At 41.2% G+C, this 21,215-nt stretch overlaps 1 protein-coding gene and 1 long non-coding RNA gene across 2 annotated transcripts in view; both read left to right on the top strand.

Moving 5' to 3' along the window:
* Positions 1-6,065: 6,065 nt before the first annotated feature.
* On the top strand, positions 6,066-14,201 carry LOC128853514 (uncharacterized). The gene is made up of 3 exons (XR_008452093.1): positions 6,066-6,440; positions 8,095-8,176; positions 14,030-14,201. It is a non-coding gene; the product is annotated as an uncharacterized LOC128853514 (long non-coding RNA).
* A 1,187-nt stretch (positions 14,202-15,388) lies between these two features.
* LOC104059393 (hepatocyte nuclear factor 4-beta) overlaps positions 15,389-21,215 on the top strand; it is a 45,571-nt gene continuing 39,744 nt past the window's right edge. The window contains exons 1-2 of the mRNA XM_054079034.1: positions 15,389-15,485; positions 20,948-21,041. The gene's annotated coding sequence lies outside the window, so the exon portion shown is untranslated. The remainder of the gene's footprint in view (positions 15,486-20,947; positions 21,042-21,215) is intronic.

The following is a 21,215-nucleotide window of genomic DNA, read 5'->3' as shown; positions in this document are numbered from 1 at the left end:
TTAACTCAAACATGGGTATTTATTTTCGGCCACGGGGTTAGCTTGCTTACAAAGTTTTTATGCTCCTTGGAAGAGGCTTCTGTATTACTCGTTGGCTTGCAAACCTGACTTTGGTGTGATGATTAGATGACAGAGAGAGTTTTTGTTTGCTTGGAAGATGCTACCACGTGATCGTAATGGGACCTTAAACTCATGGCTAGCATAACATCAGGCAAGCTGCAAATTAGCTGTCGATGTAAAGAAATACTCATACTTGACCAAAACCAGACTTCACTCTTGGTCTTCTGGAGCAGAGGCAAACAGAAGGTAACCCCTGCAAAGAAATACACAGCGAGACTCTCCCAGGAAGAACAGATGAAGGAAGGTGTCAGCAGCCTGCTTTGGTGCACTAAAATCTAGGGCACATCAGCTCTTTCTAGCAGTGAATGCTGAGCCTTAGCAAAACCCTAAAATTGATTTTTAAGAGTGTGTTTGGTGCCTAGCCAAGGAACTTTTCCTTGCTAAAACTTTTCCACTATAACTGGCAGAAATATAACTACGCATGAAAGATTGCATAACGCTGTCTCCCAGTGAGCCAAACAACAGAGGAAAGGCAAAGAACATCTCAGATACGTTACATCTAGTGTTTAGATGAAAGGGTTTCATAACTATATGCATACCTGCTACGAACCTTTCAATGTATTGGGTGCAAGGACTGTGATTCATTTCTTAATCTGCCAAGAATTATCAGACAAATATGAAAAAGTCCAGCTACAAAAGATAGCAGCAGAAAAAGATGTGCCTTTGGTTTATTTTAGAAGTACTCTTATAATGTATTTCTTCTATGGGTGGAAGAATCTTTCCCTTATTGCTCTCTGTAGCCTTTTCTTGACAAATCATTGCAGACTAAAAAAGTTCCTGTATATTTGTGCTGGGCAATGTGTTGGCTGGCTTGTTGTGCAGAGAGTTTTAGACGATACAGAGCTCTGGTCCCATGTAATTTGGAGGGATCAAAACTCCCACTCCCTTGGCACAATATTGAAACGAAAAGAAAGATTTCTATTAGGTTTTAGAGAGTAATTTAATTTAGATAATGCTTACCCATACTCACCAGGCACAGCAAAATTCAGGTAGACAGCCCAAATCTCACCATCTCCTCGCTCTCCTCCCCATCTGGTTTTCATCTTTTCACAAAAAGACGATAGTAGTTTTTTGGGAGAGGAAGAGAGAGAGACTAACACCCACAAAATAATTGTAGTGGGGGTACAGAGTTCAGAAGAACATTTTAAAGCAATAAGAAAAACAGAGAGATGCATTAGTTGAGTCAACAAAATCTTTGCAGGAGAGGACAAATTCTCTTTTACATTATTGAATGACCTTTTCCTCCAAAGTTTAAATCAGTGGTGCTTTCTACAATAACTCACTTTCTGTGGCAGGTTTGTATTGTCTTTCAGATTTTATAGAATTTATAGAAAATAGCATGTTTTTTTTTGTAATGCTTAGACTTGTTTTAAGTAAAGGGAAATAAGAGAAAAGAGTTTTATACAAAAACTTCCAGGATATATACAGCTGAAGATCATTTGCTTCAAAGTTCAGATATGTAATGCTCTCAATAATTCACCTACCATAAATTTTAAACTGATGTTATAGCTTTGATTTCATACTTTTCATGATGCATTTCACGCCTCATATCCAGGTAGATTTATAGCACTGACACAATGATAGATGAGGGACTCCATGTGCTTCATGTCAACAAGTCCTTTTTCTTTTTTTTTCTTGAAACTTCTGCTGATTCAAATTAAGCTGTCTTGCAGTGGAAGTGCATTTGCCCTTATAATTTCTGTACTGTTTCTTGGTCATCCTGGAAAATGTGGTAAAAATGCCCAAGAGGGTTTTGGCTCTACAGATGGACAACAGTTAACAAGGACTGGTACTCCTAGATACTCCAAAACTGAAACTGGGTCTTTTGCATATGTGTTGTGCTGTCCACCTGAGTTTTGACTTGATTAAAGGTCAAGGTGAAGCCTATTTAACTTAGCAGGTGTCCTTTCCAAAACAATCTCACATACAGAAACAGAGAGGAGAGAACAATGTCGCTCTTTACAAGCTAACAGATGTGAAAATATCCACAAATACATAGTAGCCAACAATAACCTAGCACAAATCATGAGCTTTTGGAAAGAAAAATACCTCTGCACTGGGCTTTGAATAAATGCTGTGGCTTGGAAACAAGTACAGATCTTGCCCAAATGTTCTGGCTGATGCTTTGCCTTTGGGTCCCGTAGGATGCTCCCATTACCATCCATGCATTGTGCTGTACAACCCAAAGCCTTATACATGTCAAAGCCAGAAAAACTAAGTACAACACCATGTTCATTTGTATTTATTTCTGAAGAAAGGCAAGTTTATTTATATTCATTTCTAAAACCCCCAGCAGCTGACAAGGTCTGACTAAGGCTGCTGAGACAGGGTTACTCTTTGGCATATTCATAAACACAATACACGTAGAAGCAGAATGAATCTGCCCAGAGTATCACATCATAGCTTGATGTAACCACAAAGCCAATGTATGTTTTATGTGTACCGTTGCACCTAACACAGGATGTGGGTTTTTGCCAGCTTGCCCTTGAGTGTGGAAATGCAGGCTATTAATCCTTCAAAGGGAATAAGCGTCACCATGGGGTGTTGCAAGGATGGTGGCTGTACCCACAGCACGAGGAAATGTGTGGCTCAACCAGAGGGAGGAAGGGATGATGCCTTGATCATCCTGGCAAGGCATCCGGTGAGGATATATTACATCCAGGTAGCAGAATAATTCATGTCCCGAACTTCATGCAAGCAGGTAATGCTGGGGTAATCAAACCACTGATGGGGTCATCACCTCTACAGAAGATGGTGGCTGGAGGGAGATTGCTTAGATTCCAACAAAATTTTACCTGATATGGTCAGTGAGGCAAAAAAATGTTCCTGTCATGGGAAAGTGCCTAATTTGTCCTGAAGGCTGTTTTTGTTTTCCAAGCCAAGAGCATGCTTGGAGGTAGCAGCAGTGGTGCGACATTGTAAATGGGTTGGCAGATGCATCAAGTGCCCAACACACCTGAAGCCATCAGCCCTGCTCTGCAGTGGTGATGCTTACTGCTCCCATGGAGCCACTCAGCAGCTTGCCTTGCTCCACAGCACAACAGGCAGGGGTGGGAATGGCCAGTTTTCAAGGAGCTTTTGCAGGAGCGGAGATTTACGCCGTGTTTGACATGAAGGAAATGTGTTTCAGCAGCTCCTGTACGCAGCTGACTCTCCGCAGGGAGGCGGCAGCCATTCATTCGCTTGTTTTCCTGTTCCACACACTTCAGTTTGGCTCTGGGAATCAGGTGCCCATGGACACAGGGAATAGACCCTGTTCTAGGACAGAACACCTTGTTAAATTATTTTCTTTCTATAAAAATGACAGTGACTTCTTTAAGACTTCTGTTCGTGAAACAGAGCTAAGAACAAATTCCTCTTTTATTTCTTTAAACCTGCCCCTTCCAAAGCACTCTTTATAGCAGCCAAAATGCTGCTTTTTCTTCCTCTCACCACTTTGCATCAAACTGATGAATGAGAGTCACTGCAATTAGGACCAGTTATCGTCTCCTGTGACCCTCACATCGCTTTGGTGATGGGGTTGTCAGTGGCAAAGAGAAACCGTGTTGGCTTCTCCCAAAGCTGGGGTTTAGACCTTCACGTCTCCATGTCACTACAAACCAAGCACTTAGCTATGCTTTTTCTGATCCTTGTTTTCCTGTGGCATATTGGATTTTTGTGTGTGAGAGTTTGAAAAGTTGTATTGATTGCTTTATTTTCTATATAAGCTGTTGGAGTGGCTGGAAGGGATGCTGTGGGGACCCTCCTTCCACTCAGCTATTAAAATGCAAAAGAAGTAGAAAATTTCAGATGATTTCCACACTCCAAAGGAAAAAAAAATCTTTGGGAAAACCAGGCTATGGGTCACATATATCATTGACCTCATTGCTAACTCCTCCTGGTGTTGTTCCTTTACAATTTCTGGCTGTTGCCCACTGTCAATGGCTTTGTCATTCCCCAGCACCTCTGCTATCCTCTGCCCTCTCATCCCTCTTCATAAGATTGAACATGGGATTTGTCGAAACCTCTCCCTCCAAAGGTTGTCAAAACCAGTGAAAGTACTTTTGACACAGCTTGAAAACAAAAGGCTCTTTGTTTTCATTTCTGTGCTTTTCAACAAAGGTCCAACCTTTTCCACAGCAGGAAGAAATGTTTTCAGTTCATTTCCCTAACAGCTGTAATACCTTTTATGTTCTCCTTTCCTTCAAATCCTCTCTTAATTCCATCTCTAGAAATCCTCCTTCTTATGTTCTCCCCAGGAATTGTTGCATACCTTATCTGTCTTGTTAGTTTTCTTGTATTCATTGCCTAATCTAATTTAATGTAAATTCTTCAGGGTGACGCAGAGGGCCACATTTTGACAGTCTTTCTTTGGTGTCATTGACTTAATCTGGGTTAGATCGCCAAGAATGAAAGTAACAGACAATACTTTCTGTTGAACACAAGGTCACATTTAGAGAAACTGTGCTTTTTAATACTTCCTATTTTGAAGAACAGAATGGCTTAAGGATGGAAGAATCTGATGTTCCTCAGCCCTCTGCTATGAAGCTGTCCATTGCTGTCAGATGGTTTCTTGATATTAGTCCTTTGTAATAAATAATGGTCACCTCCCTAATCATCTAGATCCAAATATATGGCTGAATGTATTGAGACTCCTGTTGAATTAGTGGTGGTGTGCACTGGACAAGGATGACATCTTCATAACCTTCCTCTTTTCCAGCTGGTTTTACTGAGTCTGTCACAGCTTGCTAGCCGAAAGCAGAGGCTCTAGAGTGAGAGCTGTTATGACTGCAGCCTCTGAGGTATGCAGAATACATAGTAAAATATGTATGCAAAATGTATGCAAGTGGAAGCAAATCAAGAAGTATGGAAATCGGGAGGTATTTATAAAATAATGGTCTTTGCAATGTCTACTTCCCTGTAGAGATGGAGTTTTGGTCACTTTTTTGTCATAGCAATAGTGACTCTGTGCCGGTTTATTGAGGTCCAAGGTCTTACATGATCCAAAATGTTTAGAATTTGTTAAAATCTTTAAATTTTTTATCCTTCCTGTTAGCTATATTTTATAGAAAACCCTTTACTCGAGTACTGCAGTAGTGGATGCAAAGATGAAGTTGGCACCTGGTCTAGCTAAGATAAATATGGATTTGTTTCTTCTGAGGTGTTCCAGGAAAAGTGGCAGAAATGACAGATGTAAAGGTGATCTTGCCTATTATTATTATGTGATGAAAGTCCTATTTCTTTCTTAAATCATCACTAATATTTGAAGACTGCTTTTCCACAGAACGCTAGCGATATTTGATTATTTCCAACTGCAGGAATATATAAAATAACAAGGACAGTTGTTACACTTGATAGTGCTTCATGGCTGGTGGTCTGGCGTCTGTTCAGATGATACATACGAACACTCGGAGGAAAGCATCTTGGAGAGTTTTAAAAGCTGTTCATAGAAATGGATATATGTGTGATTCAGTTCACTTCTTTTCCCAAGCCATGACAAACAAATGTTACCAGTGTCAGGAAGAATAGTCCTGGTGAAGGGCAACAGCTTGTTCAAAGAGGGATTACAGCTGAAACCTGGAAGGAGAGAAACGTGTCAGCTCTGCCCTTGGAAAAGGGGAAATGTTCTCAGAGGGAGGGATGTGACATAAAAAAGAAAACCCAGAGTGTTTCCTGCCCTCCTCATGCCAAGTTTTTTTTTCTTCCCTGGTGTAACATTGCCTCCTTTCCTTGGGGAGAGCTGTTCAACCCCATGAAGAAACAATAGACCCCTCAGAAGTGTCAGACAAGATTCTGTAAACATTGCTTTGTATATGGGAATTTTGTCTAGGATCAGGGTAATTAATGACTGATAGAATTAATCTCATGTTTGAATTTTTCAAACCAGGCAGTGAAGGTTGTAAGTAATGATTGCATGAGTAACTGCAGAAGGAAAGATGTATATTGTGGTGTCTGCTGCAGGATCTATTTTTCTGGAAACAATGACTAATACAGCTTTTTCTGTGGAGGATTTGATGTACATCCAGGCTGCCTGCATGAATCAGTGCTGAGAATCAACGAACTGCGAGTATTTCCTTTTCACTCCTGGAGCTCTCTGTTTTAGCTTCTGGTCTGGAATAACCCAATTTGCTACCTCTTGTATCCTTTACATAACTGCAGCTGCTGAGAAACGATCAGGGGAGACGACACCATAGGTCTTCTGATGTTTGCACGGATTTCACCTTCACCTGTCACCACCGAAAGACCTCGCAGGTGTCACCTGAACTCAGTTTTCAGTCTGATTCAAGGGTTGCTTGTCTAGTGGGGTTGCACTGTGTAACATCGTGAGCACCAAATCAAAAGTGAGTATTGCTACCGTCACGTGTCGCACATATTGTCCTTCTCAGTCAACAAGACCTAATGCTAATCACACTCCGATTTCTGAACACAGAAAATTATGTTGCAATTCAAGGAAAATCACCTCTTATGTCTGTAATCCAAATAGTGGATTTAAAAAGAAGCATAAGGCTGTAGCAGCAGTGAGGCTCATGTAATAGCAATCCCGTCTTGTAAGGAGATATTTCTTGTAAGGAGCTGCTTTTGAAAGACACTTGCAAACAAAGCCAGAGATTTTCACCATTACTGATGTCAATTCAAGTTTCTTCCTGTTTGCCTAAATTCTATATTTCAGTGTGGTCCAAAAGTCTATCAAGGACTGTGGCTTAATTTTCCAGTGGTTTGTCAGTATAAAAAAACACTATTTCCACATGGTCTGTTGTTCCCAGTGTAAATATGTTTTTAGGCACAGAGTGACATAATCCTACAGATTTGTAGAGAAGCTGAAAACCCTTCTGGCAGTGTCTAAAGCAACATAAATGCTCTGTTTCCATCACATCTATTTATGGAAAACCAAAAGCTATCTCCTAGATTCCTATGAGATTTTCTATAGCTTAGTCAAGAACCGTGAATTACTGCTTGGTTGGAGTTATTTCAGGAAAACTGTGGACGATGGGAAGAGGCTGTGCCTCAGCAAACAGCCGTAGTGTCTCCAGTCTAGCTTCCAAAAGGGATCATAGTGATGCCCTGTCCTGTTCCCTAACAAATTTAAATTTATCCGGCTGCGGAAGTGAGATGTTCATTTAAAACTCCTTTGGATAAAAGTGATCTTAAACTTTGCGCTGCTGATCTCTGTCTCTGGAAGGAACGGGGTCCATACACCTCTAAACCTGCTGTCTCTGGACAGTGACAGTTGCCATAGGCAATTCCAGCTCGGGGGAAAGGAATTACATTTGTCCTGTTGGCAGTAGAAGGGAACGCAAATGGGACTATACAGAGCCATAGGAGACTGAGAAGACACAGAAATCCTCACAACCATGGTAGCTTGAGAACTGAGAATCCTGGCAGGGACAGGCACGACTTTTTTTGCCATAGACATTCTGTCATTGCAAAGTTTTTATTGAGAAATTCCAGACCAAAAATAAAAAAAAAAAAGGAACATTTGAGTTCTTGCTGGACCAAGAGAAATTCCTTGTGGTTTAAATGGGTAGACTTCAACTATGTGCTGGCAAAAGGCCCTGTTTGAGAAGTGTTGGGGGATGCATCGATTGCACTGAGAGCTTTCATAGCCTTCTGTAAGGGCTGCCTGGGTGTCCTTCAAAACGCTTGTGCTGCAACTCAAGGATGCACCATGCAATACGACACTGGTCATGACTTCAGGCCCTTATATTATGCCATGCTGAGTGCTATACATCAGAAGATCGATGGTGCTGCTGTCATGAGAATTGCCCATCACTAATGACACCTTGGCAACTACCGACTCGCTGTTTGATTTATGTTTATGATGTAATAAACACAGTTCTATTTATTTGTGCCATTAGCACCTCATCTGGGTTTGTAGGAAGCCTTAAATTTCTGAAGTACTTTGGCAAAAGTAGAGGGTAAAGTGGAGCTATTTCTGGTTTTGTTTAAAAATAACCCTGAAAAAGAGATTATTTATTTATTTTCTTGTCTTTCTAGAAGAAGGCGCGAAAGGACATGTGAACCACTCTCGTAATATCATCTCAAGATGACTAAAGGAAGTAAAGAAGCCAGAAATTAGGTATATAAAATTCTTCCCTTAATTTTTTTTAAGGTAATTATTTGGAGAACAATAGCCTTTTAGATAAAATGCTGTTGTTTTTTATGAGGATGTCACACTTTAAAAATTAAGAATAATAGGAAAATCAATTCCTTTGATTGTTCTAAAGAACAGGAAATAAAAGGAACTTCCTGATCTATTTCTTACGAAAGATTTTCCCCTACTCAGTATCCAAAAAGATGTTTTAAATTACATGATATAACTTTGGAAATCTGGTAATTTTTGCTGGGAGTTTGCTAATTCCTAGATTTTCTGTCAAGATGAGCTTGCTTGTTTCCTTGGAGTTCCTCTTATTGGGCTGTGATTTTACAAGGAAGTACTTTAGATACTCAAGTTTTTCTACTCTGTCAGATTATTTAATGTTACATCAGTGCAGCAGCGGCTGCATTGCGGAAGCCTGGGCTTTTTTTTTTGGGTTGTTGCTATGCAGGTTTGTCCCCACAGCAAGTTTAATTGGCATCCTAAAGAAATCATGGGGCCAGACTCATCTTTTTCTTATCTGATCTTTTCCCAACCCGGTAACTCAGTGAATTGTTTCAGTATAGGGAAATATGAAGTCTTTATTACAATTGCTTTATAAAACATGGTCTCAGTGAAGAAACAGTGAAATTATTTGGGCCAATTCACACTTCCCATGGCAGCATTAAGCTTGTAGGGGATTCACAGAGAGTAAAAGTGTGCTGATAACAGGCTAGCTGATATTTGGCTGGCCAGATACCACGTAATTTCTTATGGAAAGGCACAGATGTGGATGGTTCTCTGGGCAAATTGCATGAGTCAATAGGATGTCTGTTGCATCCTTGAAGTTCTTGCCATTTTAGAGATGTTTGTAACTGAAAGCAGATGAATTGCAGTCTACTTTTCGAGTCCATCATAACAAGAAGCAGAAATAATCTCCCTCCCTAAAATTACTCACGTAATTATGATAGTTATTAATGTCATTATGTCGCACTAGCTTGTTATTTTTTCACTAGATCAGAGCCTTTATCTTCTAGCTTTCCATTACATGGTATTTCTCAGATTCATTAAACTAATTCCACGTCTTACAGGAGAATAACTGAGATTTGAAAACTTATCTTGGGCAGTTGGTTTCTGCACAGACCTTCTTTGGTGTCTCTTGCTGTTACCGTCTGTCATTGCTGGGCTCGTGCCCTTGTGAGGTGAAGAGCACTGAGTGCCCGGTTAATCAGCTCTAACTGGAATGAAAACCAAAACCTGTTGATTTAAAAAGAAAAAGAGGATATAAGTTACTGGTCTGGTAAGGAAAGTACTGGAAGCGAGTTGTTTACTTGAATGTTGGCTCGAGAAAGATGAAGTAGAGAGAAAGAGATATGTGTCTGGGTTTAAATTCTCTGCACTGAGGCAGAAAAATAAGACTTCCATGCTGTGATAAAATCCCATACAAATCGTAAATGTGCACAATTCCATTCTAACATGAAACTCTGCCAGTTTTGGTCTAAAGAGCTGCAAGGAGGTTTTTGCTGTTGCTCTGAGCGGTGGTAACAGTCTGCTTTGGAGTCTCAACCCGAGACACCAGAAATCCTGGCAGTAAAAATGCTTCCTCCAATAACACCTTCAAACCTGGCATTGCTTAATGGGCTGTGAGATCACATGAAAGCAGCTGCTTCTCACCGTTACAGAGCACACATTACTCCTCTCAGTCAGTTTTAGCACATGGAAACCACAGAATAAGAAGAAAGCAAATCAGGACTAAAATACAACATTTCCACCTCCACATGCAGGAAACAATAATAGTTCAGTAGTGCTGGCATGAAAGGGACTGATCTCAGCTTTATCGTATTGGTAAAGTAATAAACATCCTTATTAGGAGAGCTGTGGGTTACTTTGTTCTTCCTGCACACCCACTGTAGTCCTCCTATTCCTGTCTCCTGCCATCCCACAAAGGAAGATAAATAATGTGAAGTAATGAATGCAACATCTTGCAAGCCCATAGTGACTAGAAGATTGCTGGGATTCATTTTGACCATGGCACAGTAAGAAGAGGTAGTCTATGCTCCAATAAGCTGCTTAACCTAAAGAAGCATCTCTACTAAGTTGTTATTTCTTGTGTAGAAATGCTCAGACCAGAAGATGTCCCTGCTGGTAACTCCATGCCTTGTCATGAGGTGGAGACCCACCAGACAGAGGACATGGATTAACCAAGGAGAGCACATCCACTATGCAGCATGCAAGGCATGAAACTGCGATGACACCAACTCCAACAGTCCTCTACATCACCCGAAGCAGAACAACCTTCAGACACGCCCTAGGAGATGCACAACAACTGCATAGCAGACAATTCCAGGATAAGGGAAGGGAGGTGATCCATTAGACAGTCTTCAAGCACAGTTAGGATAAGGGAAGCTTTTCAGGAAGACTTCTTTTTTTTCCTACACCTGAAAGAGGAAAGGCTACCTACAGAGCAAGGCCAGCATTTCGGTTCAAATTTCAAATTTTTGTATTTCATATACATATTTGAAAAAAAAAAAAATAAGCTGAGTTTTTATCCTGGCATTGAAGCTGACAGGGATGTGAGACCTCAGACTTGAGCCTTCAATTTCATTGCTTAAAGGAAATAGTCAGGCTATGCTACTAGGATAATACTGACTTGTGTTGTGCTGAACTTTTCAGAAGGCACCTCATCTACTGGAAATGCTCATTCCTTTCCAACTCTCCTTCTTCTTTTTGCCATCTCTGGAAGAAAATCTGGAATAAATCTGATTTTATGTTTGCATTCCTGGAAGACAGAAGTCTTGGAGAAAGATCTTCCTTTTAGGAAAAGGACTGTGGTAGAGGACAAGAATTAAGGCTTATCCGGTGGCTGGCGAGATAATGTCAGAAGTGGGCACCTCTCAGGAGTCAGAAATCACAGGTTTCCTTCTTCTTTCAGCTGAAGCCAGAAGTGTATGTCATGTGACCACGGTTTTGTTGTTCAAGGGTCTGCTAAATTCAGATTTCAGGAAAGGCAAGGCAAAAAATTCCTTCTCCTTATTGTTTGTTTTTCAGGATGGAAGTAAGGGAGTGTTATGCTGACCTTTATGGGTAACATATTTCCCTAGAAGAGTTGATGTTTCCCTAGAAGCATTGAAACAGATGATCTGGAATAGCCAGAGCTTGGCTTCTGCTTCCTGCAGCTGGGAGGGACAGGAATTTTGCTCTTCCATTGATATTTGTTGGAATTCACACTCCTCTTCTGAATCAGTGCCTCCAGGTCAGGAAGTCCAGGTCTAGGTTATTTTACTGGTCATGACTTAAGGAACAAAAATGCCTCTCAAATGCAGAAATCTGATTTTGAAATTGGGCAACTTCGGTGAGATTTATCCTGCCCTAAAGTTACCATTGGATGAGTACACGTTTTTCATATTTGTTCTTCAGCTGAAAATTGGTCATTTGTAATTTACGGGTCTTGGTTATGGTCATTTGTAATTTATGGGTCTTGGTTAATGCTGGAAAAGAATGAGTGGGATTAAAGATATTCAGATTTTTTTTTCGAAGTTTCAGTGAAAGAGGTCAAGAGGCAGATGCAGAAAATCCATCAACCATGTTCGTTGTCCACAACATGTTTGGAAATCCAACGTGAAAAAAAAGAAATTCCACAAGTTTATTTGGGTGGGTCATTTTTTTGTTGCTGTTTCTAAACACGGTGTTCTGGAATCTAACACTTCCAGCCAGTCTTTCTTGTTTATATCATTATAGTAAAAGTTAACACAAACAAAAGACTGCTGGTATCTTTGCGACTGAGAGCATGAAAATTGATTTTTTACTTAGAGCTTAGGGTGTCTGTTGCTTTTACATAGTGAAATGAATAGAATCTTGATCTTGCAAATAACAGTGGTGTTCTCACCCTGTTGCCACCCTGTCAAGCCCTGGTTACCTGAGTTTTGGATTGGCCAAAGACCTGATGGGACCTGCAGGAATACTCTTGTCTGATGTTCCTTCATTGAGAGGAGCAATGGTACCGTCAATCTCTGTTGGTCTCATCTAAGGGCAGTTTACTTCAGGTCTTATCTTCAGCGTGGCAGGTCTCATCCACATCATCTTCCTGCCCAACCCAGCCTCCGATCTTGCTGGAAAACCTCTTTGCTTCACAGCTTTTTGATGGCAGGCAGGATGCCTCTGTCAGTAGCGACCTTTCAGGAGTCGTGCCTGAATAATCCTAAAAGGTATCACTGAGTGGAGAGGTGTAGATTATATATTCCTCACTGGAATGAACTGGATGAACTGGGGGTGGGGTTTGGCTAGATGACTTACCCTCTTTTCCACCACTTCATCCATATCTGCCTATCTTGGACCATACCTGATGACATACGTACCATAAACAGTTAAAACCAGCATGTCACATGTCTTGATTATAGTTTGATGTGAGATTATTTTATGTCTATCCATCTGAAGACGGCTGCATAGAGACATCAAAAGCATAATATTGCTTAATGTTTATTGAATAATTTGGTCTTGGCTTCTTGCCCATAGTGCAGCAATTAAAAGTAAAAAATAGCATGCACTTAGCTTACACTTTCTCCTCATTCTAACTCTCCCTTCTGTCTTATTTCAGGTTCAGGGCCATCTCTAGAAAGGGTGAATAAAATATAATATGAAAGCTTATATGGTAGTCTAATTTTTCAGGGTCCAGCAATGGTGTAATTTATTTAGTTGTCAAGTAATTACCAATTTGAAACTACAGTTACACTCCCAAGTTTTAGGGCAGTCAAAAAGGAAAAATCATCCTCTCAAAGGGAGGCAAATCTGTACTTTTCTGAGAGACTTTAATGCTCTTTTTCATGACGTGGAGAGGGCACAGAATCAGTGAGGTCAGTGGGGAGTTTGTCTTTCCTTGCACCGAAGTCTGCAGCCAAGTGTGGGAGATAAGTCGAGCTCCCTGTTTTTTCTGTCTGTTGCCGAGGTGATGTCAGCTAAGTTACTGTAAGCTGGGGAAGAAGAATTATTCTTATCTCAGCACTCCTAAAATGGCTTAATTAAACTCTACAGCTTCAAAACTCATGCTCATCTGCCAAAGAAGTCTAATTTTTCATTAGAAGATATTCTTAAACAGCTACATACCTGTGCCTGGGACCTTAAAATTGCTTAAAATACTGCTGTGTTGAGGAGTTGGAAGTTTTAAACTAAGTAATGGGATCATAAGAGAAAGCTGTCTCACCTTCAGGGGTTACTTGATAGACAACCTCAGAGCAGCCCCAAAGGGTGACACAGAGAAAGTGGGAATACAGAGGTAAGGGCACTCATTTGGGAAGAGAACCCATCTGATTCTTTGCTCAAATGAGCACTCACATGCTTTGTATGAAGCCTTTATTGGCAGACAGACAAACCCTACACCTCTGTTTTTCCCATGGCTTTTACCATGGTGCAGTGAAGCCTGGCTGGTGGGAGACACAGGTTTCTTCAGGCAAAATGGCCTCAGTTTCCTGATACAGGAGAACACCTCGATTATCCAGAATATCTGCAGATAAAGTCATGAAAGATGTCAAGGATCAGAGATGTAAGAGTGCCAGAAATAGATTATGGCGATTAAGGGTGATCAGGCAAGAAATAATGATTTATGGTAGTTTTATGGCTAGCTGGTATCTTAGCATAGCAAACAGACACTCATTAATCAGAGGATTTCTATTCATTTTTTCTATGGCAATCTGTGCAAAAAGGCCCAGGGTAAGTGGTATTTTCTGAACCAGAACTGTTAGGAAGTACTGACTCTTCACAATAATGTGGATGTGCTCCATGTTTCAACCAGTCCACTAAAATCACAAAACTGTTACCATGTACATGTGTGGTTTCTTTCCTCTGTTTTGCTCTCCTTTGCAGGAGCTCCGTGCTGAGTTCTCATGGGCTTAAATGGTTTAGGATTGGAGCTGATATAAGAAGAGGATGCTAATTGCCAGGCTAAAGTCCTCCCTGATCCAAGGCTGTTCCATCAGCACTGTATTTTATCAGATTAGCGCAAGCAGGCAAAGTACAAGAAGTAACACCAAATGAAAAGCAGGTAAGACATCCCCATTGATTGTGCCTGAATATTGCAAGCAAACAAGAAAAGAGGAGCCATGTGATCCTTTTCAGAGAGAAGGAGGACATCAGGAAGTCTCTTAATCCTTGCTAGTTTGCCAAATGATGGAAACTTGAAAAACTGCCAGAGAGAGCTGAGATCAAAAGCGTTAGCATTCAATTTTTCTCGGAATAAACTACCTATCCTGTGAAAAAATGCCCTGTAGCTCAGTGATATATCTGTCTCTGAAAGATATTTGAGTTGAGTTCTTAAAATACTCCCTTAGTCAGATTATGATGATGGTTTCTGAGTTCTTTCAAGTGGTTTTTTTGAATCTCCGTTAGATAGTAAGAGACAATTCATACTGGTCTCCGAAACCACTAAGTGAGCCCAGACTGAGAAGTGAGAAGACAGAAAGGGCTTTTCTAACAACTCTGCAGATTTTATTTTTTAAAAAATAAATACACTCTTAATCAATCTGGAAAACGATACAAAAAGATCACAACAACACGTACTTACAAGAACGTGGTTCGAAGAACTTGTTGTACTTTCATAATAAAGTATTTTACTTTCTCTGCAAAATATTTTGAAATGGAGCTTTCCTGCAGGGTTATTTATCCAGCCTGTGTGGTTTAGGAACATTGCAGAAGGTTTCAGGTGTTACCTTCCTGTCTCACAGGGGCTTGCTGTGATGAGATGAATCTCATAATCTGACAATTTAGATCAAAAGTCACAAAAGGAAATGGTTGCTTGATTGTGGCTTAGCTCAGCATATCTCAGTCTGAGGTATGGATCCTCTGTCTCCCTTGTTTGACGGCTGCCCAGTCAGAAAGCACCTGAAAGTCCATTAGCACTGTCATTTCCACGATAATGGTACTGAGGCATCAGAATGTCTCATCGTGCCCACTGGTGTCCGAGTAAACCGACTATCACTGCCCTCAAGAAAAGTGGAAGCAGAAATACCGATATCGATCTGTCCTCATCCCCATCTTTGGACCTTGGGCACTCTTCCATGAAGAACTTGGGTCCTCCTCCATTTGGCCTCTTCTGCAGAGGTATCTGGCTACAAGGAGAGGATGTTCCCAAGGTTTTTGTATTCGTCAAACTCAGTTGTGGAAAATTTATTGTGTCCTGAGCCAGAAACTGACTGTCAGCATGACTGCACTGCCCATCCCCTGTGGAGAAAAGGACTGTCTTCCAGGATCCAACACACAGTCAGCGTTGGACACTGAAGTAATTCTTGGTCCAGAGATGAGAGAGACGTTTCTTGCCTCACAGGTGAGTCCTCTAACAATGTAGCTCACTGAATGGATAGGTGAGGGCTGTGATCCAGCTAAAAAGTGTGCCTTGGAGCCTTTATCCAGTCATGGAGATTGTCACAGTGAGGACTGGGAGCCAGCTACTGGAGCACCTAATTCCCTTTGAAAACAGTGGCTGAAGGCACACTTCTGTTGGCATTTTCCCTTGGCCAGCAGCTGTCCAAGTGTCTTGCTGTCTCCACAGAATGGAAAAGAAGCCTTGGCAGCCGTGGTCTGCTTTGCACCATAGGTTGTCCTGGCTGCCTCAGCTCATCAGGAGACTTAAGACTCTCTGATTTGCCTGAAGGTTAAGCGCAAGGCACCTCTGGTCTTAAGCTTGGTTCTCAGCTGACCAGAGGAGCTCAGCTCACCATGAATTCATGAGTAAATTATTCTTGTCAACCTTTTCATCATCAGAGAAATCCATAAAGAGAAGTCTTGCTGTTTTTCTCCCCATTCCTTTATCCTATTAGTTTTTCAAGTGCAGTAAAAAAGGTCATTACCTCTCTCTTGCTGATGAACTGTGAAGGAATAAACTTTGTTCAGCATAGTAAACTTGACAAGAAAAAAATCACCTCTGAGTCTAGGTGACAAGTTCGTAGCATCTAAGGAAACAACAACCCCAAGCAACTATGTAACTAATTTGCCTTTTGTCATTAATTGCATCTTATCTTGGTGAGAAGAATGGGATTCACGTTACTGCAGTATGTTTTCCTAATAGCTCACGCTAACGAAAAAGTGGCTCAGAAACAAAACAGCAAAGCAGAAAGGAAGGGCAGGAAGAGAGGTGTCACAAGGCATGCCTTGCGCAGTAGATCACGCTCAGTCAAGGCAATAAATCACGGTGGGGCGATCAAGGGGCATTGAGGAACATGACAATTAGCTAGGGCTCTCCACACCTCGTGGGGTCAGAGGCTGGGGCTACGTGTGCACGATAAGAAGGAAAAGCATGAACTAAATACCAGTGGGCAGACTTTACTGGTGCCATTAGTTACGTGTTATTTCTCTGTAAGATTCTTGGGGCTGGATATCCACAATCTGGCTTTTCTTGAACTTCTGCATTTCTTTTGAAGCTCTTATTAATCCATTCATTATTGGTTGTGTTGAACCATTTGCCCCTGTGGTGCCAAAGCAGAAGAGGTGGAAAGAGGGTGGCATTTAACCTTCTCCCCCTCATTTTCTCACAGGGGAGACAAAAAGGTCTGGAGGCCTCAGTGCAGAAGGTCTAAATCCTGTCCTCTGAGCCACAGGAAGTTTGTTGTCACTGGGTTTCTTAGTATCGCCAAAAGCTCTAAAGTCTGAGGGGAACCTGATGCTTTGAAAAGGTTGACATTAAGGGTGCTGGAGACTAAACTGTGAAGTGTGTCTATGCAGCAATACTTGAAGAACTAACCTTCCACAGAGAAAATAAAACGTAGATATTTCCTTTCCTTTTGTGAATCTTGACTAAGGAGCAAGATGAATCACAGTCTTAGGAGTGGTGCCTGAAATAAGGACACATCTCCTCAGCGAGTGCCTCTATTGATACCCTGCAGTCCTGCAATTAGCAAGAGTAATGCTCTTTTTCAGACCTAGAGAAGCTTGTTTTTTTCTTACAGAGTGTCACAAAGAAGAGCCTAGATCCCATAAAATGATGGGATTCTCCAACAAACAGAAAGAGATGCTTATTTCTTGGTTGTGGAGAGAGTTAAAAGGAGCTTCCTGAGTGAGTCAAGAAGGTTGTTGTGTGGGGCTTGCTGTTACCTCTGTTATGTGCGCTTTGAAAGTGACCTTAAGTCCTCTGCATCAGTGAAATGAGAGACTTGTACTGCCTGGCTTGAGCTTTTCTCCCAAAGCTTTCATGAGCGACATTATTCACTGCTGTGAAGTCCTCAGATGCTAGCAGGGTATGTGATCTCAGTGTGATTTGTTGACTTCATTATGCACGGAAGAGTTGTGGCAAGTCCCTAAACCACTGACCACTGGCCTCTGGGAGTGTGTACTGGGGAAAGACCTTGCACATCTACCCTCCCCTAACCCAGCGTTAGCTCTGACGCAGAAAGGCAGTCCCCATAAGCAGCAAAGCATCATCTGTCAGGCACTTCAACTGCAGCTCGTAGTATTTTAATTTTTCCCTTTGTTCTCTACCTTTTATCCTTTGATGACTTACCAGACCACCCAAACCAGGGGAGATCCCTGGGTCTTCAAAGCAGACACTTATTGACATTTTGGGCAGTAGCCCAACATCAAAGGAACAAAGTCCTCATCTGACTTCTAGGGAAAATAGCAGTAACGATTCTCAGAAGGTTTATTTAAACATGGCTGTTTTGGGTTTTTTTTCTGGAGATTAAGTTACCTTCCCTTATAGGACTAATAGTTTTGAAATCCTCCTCGGTTTGCCTATAATAAATCACAGTTGTCCGAAGAAAAGAAGCAGGGCTCTTTGTCATTATTCTTTGCTTTTCCTCCATTCGGGAGTGAAGGAAATGTCCCAAGAAGAAAAACTTATAACAAACTTGCTTTTGACATTGTTGGCAAGTCGTTGGCATGTTGGCTAGAGAAATTACTGCCCTATCTCTGGGCAGTCAGAGCACAAAGCCACAGCTCTCTTGTTTCTAACTGTAGGTTGGCAGGACCTCTCCTATCAGGCAACACAGAGAATAAAGAAAACAAGAAGAAAGGCTCACAGCTGGATCTTAGTGAGGGTGGCAGGGAAGGAGGGTGGACCGCAGGTTCTGTTATGACTTCAAGCCATGTTTTGTCCCAGCAGCTGCCAACAACTACACGGACAAAATTTTCTCTCTGGTATTGTGGCTTCTTGCGAATCATGGGCTCAGTTTCTCAGTGTGGACAAACAACAATGCAAAGTTGCACCCAGGGCTCTTTAATTCTCTGCGCGGGGATGGCATCTGGGCTGAAGCACAGCAAAGGGACCTCAGGGAAGAGCAGACTGATGGTGAAGACTAAGACTTCAAAGAAGTTCTAAAATGGTTCTGACTCTTCTCTTTCCCCTTTTTAGAGCAGCATTTCATTGAGATTTGCTGCTGTGGGCTAAATTGCTTGGAAGTGTTTGGCTGATAGAACAGCTGGAACTGGTAATCTCCAGCATCCAACAGGCTCTGTTACGACAATCTTGGTTTTTTTCTTTTTTTTTTTTTTTTAATCACTCCTTGCTTTTCCCCACAAAGCTCTGAAAGCTTTTACAAAGAATAACTTTTTTTTTTGCATAATTATTAATGCATACAGCTAGATGTAAGTAGACCAGAATCAGGAAGTGCATCGGCACTTGGGCAAAGGGGGAATGAAAAAAGAGGGTAAAAACCTGTCTGCAACAAAATCCATATAAATTCTATCATTTTAAGAGTAAGTTTGCTGGGAAATTAGTTTTACACCATCTCTTTAGCCCTCATCACTTCTTTTTCTTTAAAGATTGAGATAGAATGGTGCTGGGAAATGAGACATAGCTACAAATAACTATCTGCAAAGTGCCTGAAGAGGAGATTCTTTTAGAAAAAAAGGACATCTTCCCGGCACTGACCACCATTAATGTGGCAGAAATACTTTTATTTGGGAACCTGGCAGGCCTTTCTTTGATTTACTTAAGATGAAACGTGGTAAGTTTTGAGTTCTTTCTGCTGCATAGTTTTGTTTCAGCTGCCTCTGTTTGAGCTCTCAGCTTTATTAGATGTTTTTGAGTATTTTGGCACAAATTTGTTGTGTTTCAAGTGACATTTGTTCATGAGAGTAATGTATATTGCCCTTTCTCTGTTGTATCCAGGTAAACTTCAAATGCAGCCATACCACAGAGCTAACCAAATACTCAAGAAAATAAAAAAAAAGGTTATTTTAGAGAAGATTTTCCTTTTTCAATTTCTATCTCTCCTTAGTGGGGTTTAGGATTTACAAGAATTTGAAAGGTGTATAGTTCAGCAAATCGTTTCCCAAGATTAGATGATACTCATTCTTTAGTCTCCTTTACAAATATAAGAAATATCATCAGACCATGAAACTCAGAATGTTAAATTAGAGTCTTGTACAAATAATCCAGGTTTTGGGGACCTTGTCATACTAAGTGGATTCTTTGGCATAGACTAGTTTTATTATGGATGGAGCCATTGCAGAACCACATTAGAAAAGGATAGTGTTACAACACTTTCAGTATCAACAATGCTACTTGGAAAGGAATAATGTATTCCAGATGGCTATTAAGAGTGTCAGTTCTTTTCAGAAGGGATCTTTTTTTGTTTAGCTGGTTTATTCTGATGAAATTGGGGATAATTTAGATTTCTGTCAAATGGTCAGTAAACACGAAGATAAGGTTATTCACAGAACAGGCAGTCTGAAAGGCTCCTTTCATTTAATTCAATTAGATAGGATTTCATACTAGTTTTATTTCTTTTATGTTAAGTATTGTAGCTAGTTTTTCTTCATGGAAGAGAAGGTAGAGAATAGTTACTGCAGACATCAAAGCTGCTGGTTTATCAAAACTACAGCTCTTGTCCACACCTGTAATGAGGCTACAGTTACCTGCATAAATAAGTGGGAGTAAAAGCCACTGATATAAGAGAGGAGATTTTGAGGTGCTTGAATAAAAACCTCTCAGTTTGCGATATATATTTCTCAACATTCCTGTGTATGAGTTGGGCTCCAAATTGGAGCTAAGCTGTTTGAAATGAAACAAAAAGATACTCTAAATTTGGCTTTACTCTTCTGCTGAACATGACCAAGGGAATTCTAGACGCTGTTAGGTCAAGCCAAAGTTACTTCAAGGGGCTTGGTTTCTACAGGCTCTGAATCACCATGTCTCTCTATGCTCTTCCTTCACCCTGGTACTCTGGTAACACTGATGATCTGTATAACACTGATGATGGTACACTTAGTATCTCCTTTCCATCACTGATGTCCTTCTGCACCAAATTATCCTGCACACAAGGAACAGAAGGCAACCCAAGGCTGATACCATCCCTGGATAGTGTTGATAAGCAACAGTGCAGGTAAAACATTACCTGAGTAGTCTTGCAAGAGACATTTTTCTAATCCCCCTCTGATTTGGAAGGGATTCCTACTCACGGTTCCATGCCTATCCCTAAGTGAAACAGCATGAACAAAAGCTGTTTTGACGTGCCTCATCTTTTCACTGTCTGTTCTTCTTAAGACTTGCTGTATTTGGGCCCTCTCTTAGCTTCTCCTTAGACCACTGCTTTAGTCCTTTGAATCAGGTACCCACAGGCCCCCAAGGGCACTGGGAAACACGATGCATGGGGACAGCAGTGGGATTTGGGATGGCTGAATCTGGATGTAGCTTCTGCTGAGCAAATCATGGTGACCTTTGTTGGCAGAGTTCAACTCATGTCCCTGCTCTCTGCAGCTCCCTCACCACCGCTCCCAGCAGCATCCACCTATCTCTCCAGCCATTGGATTTTCTCTCTGAAGACTTGATTTTGCTTTTGTGTGTTTCTCCAGCCGCCATTAGTTAAGCTGCTCGCTGAAAGGCCTTTGAAGACATTCCCCAGAGCTGGAGGCTGCTAAGCATCAAGCAGTGGAAGAGCTTGAGAAGGTTTGTTAGTCCTGGATGACCAGATTCCTTTTTTGTGTTTGAAATGGATCTGCAGCCAGTTGGTTAACAAAATATTATGCTCAGGATAACTACCTGAGCGACCTCGCCAAGCCAAAGAGTCATAGTAGGGCTCCAGAAAAACCAATATTAAATCCAGAGACACCAGTGTTAGTG

This window comes from Cuculus canorus, chromosome 13, assembly GCF_017976375.1.
Source record: "Cuculus canorus isolate bCucCan1 chromosome 13, bCucCan1.pri, whole genome shotgun sequence".
Lineage (NCBI taxonomy): Eukaryota > Metazoa > Chordata > Aves > Cuculiformes > Cuculidae > Cuculus > Cuculus canorus.
Note: the sequence above shows the minus strand (reverse complement) of the source record. Positions and strands in the feature narration are given on the sequence as shown.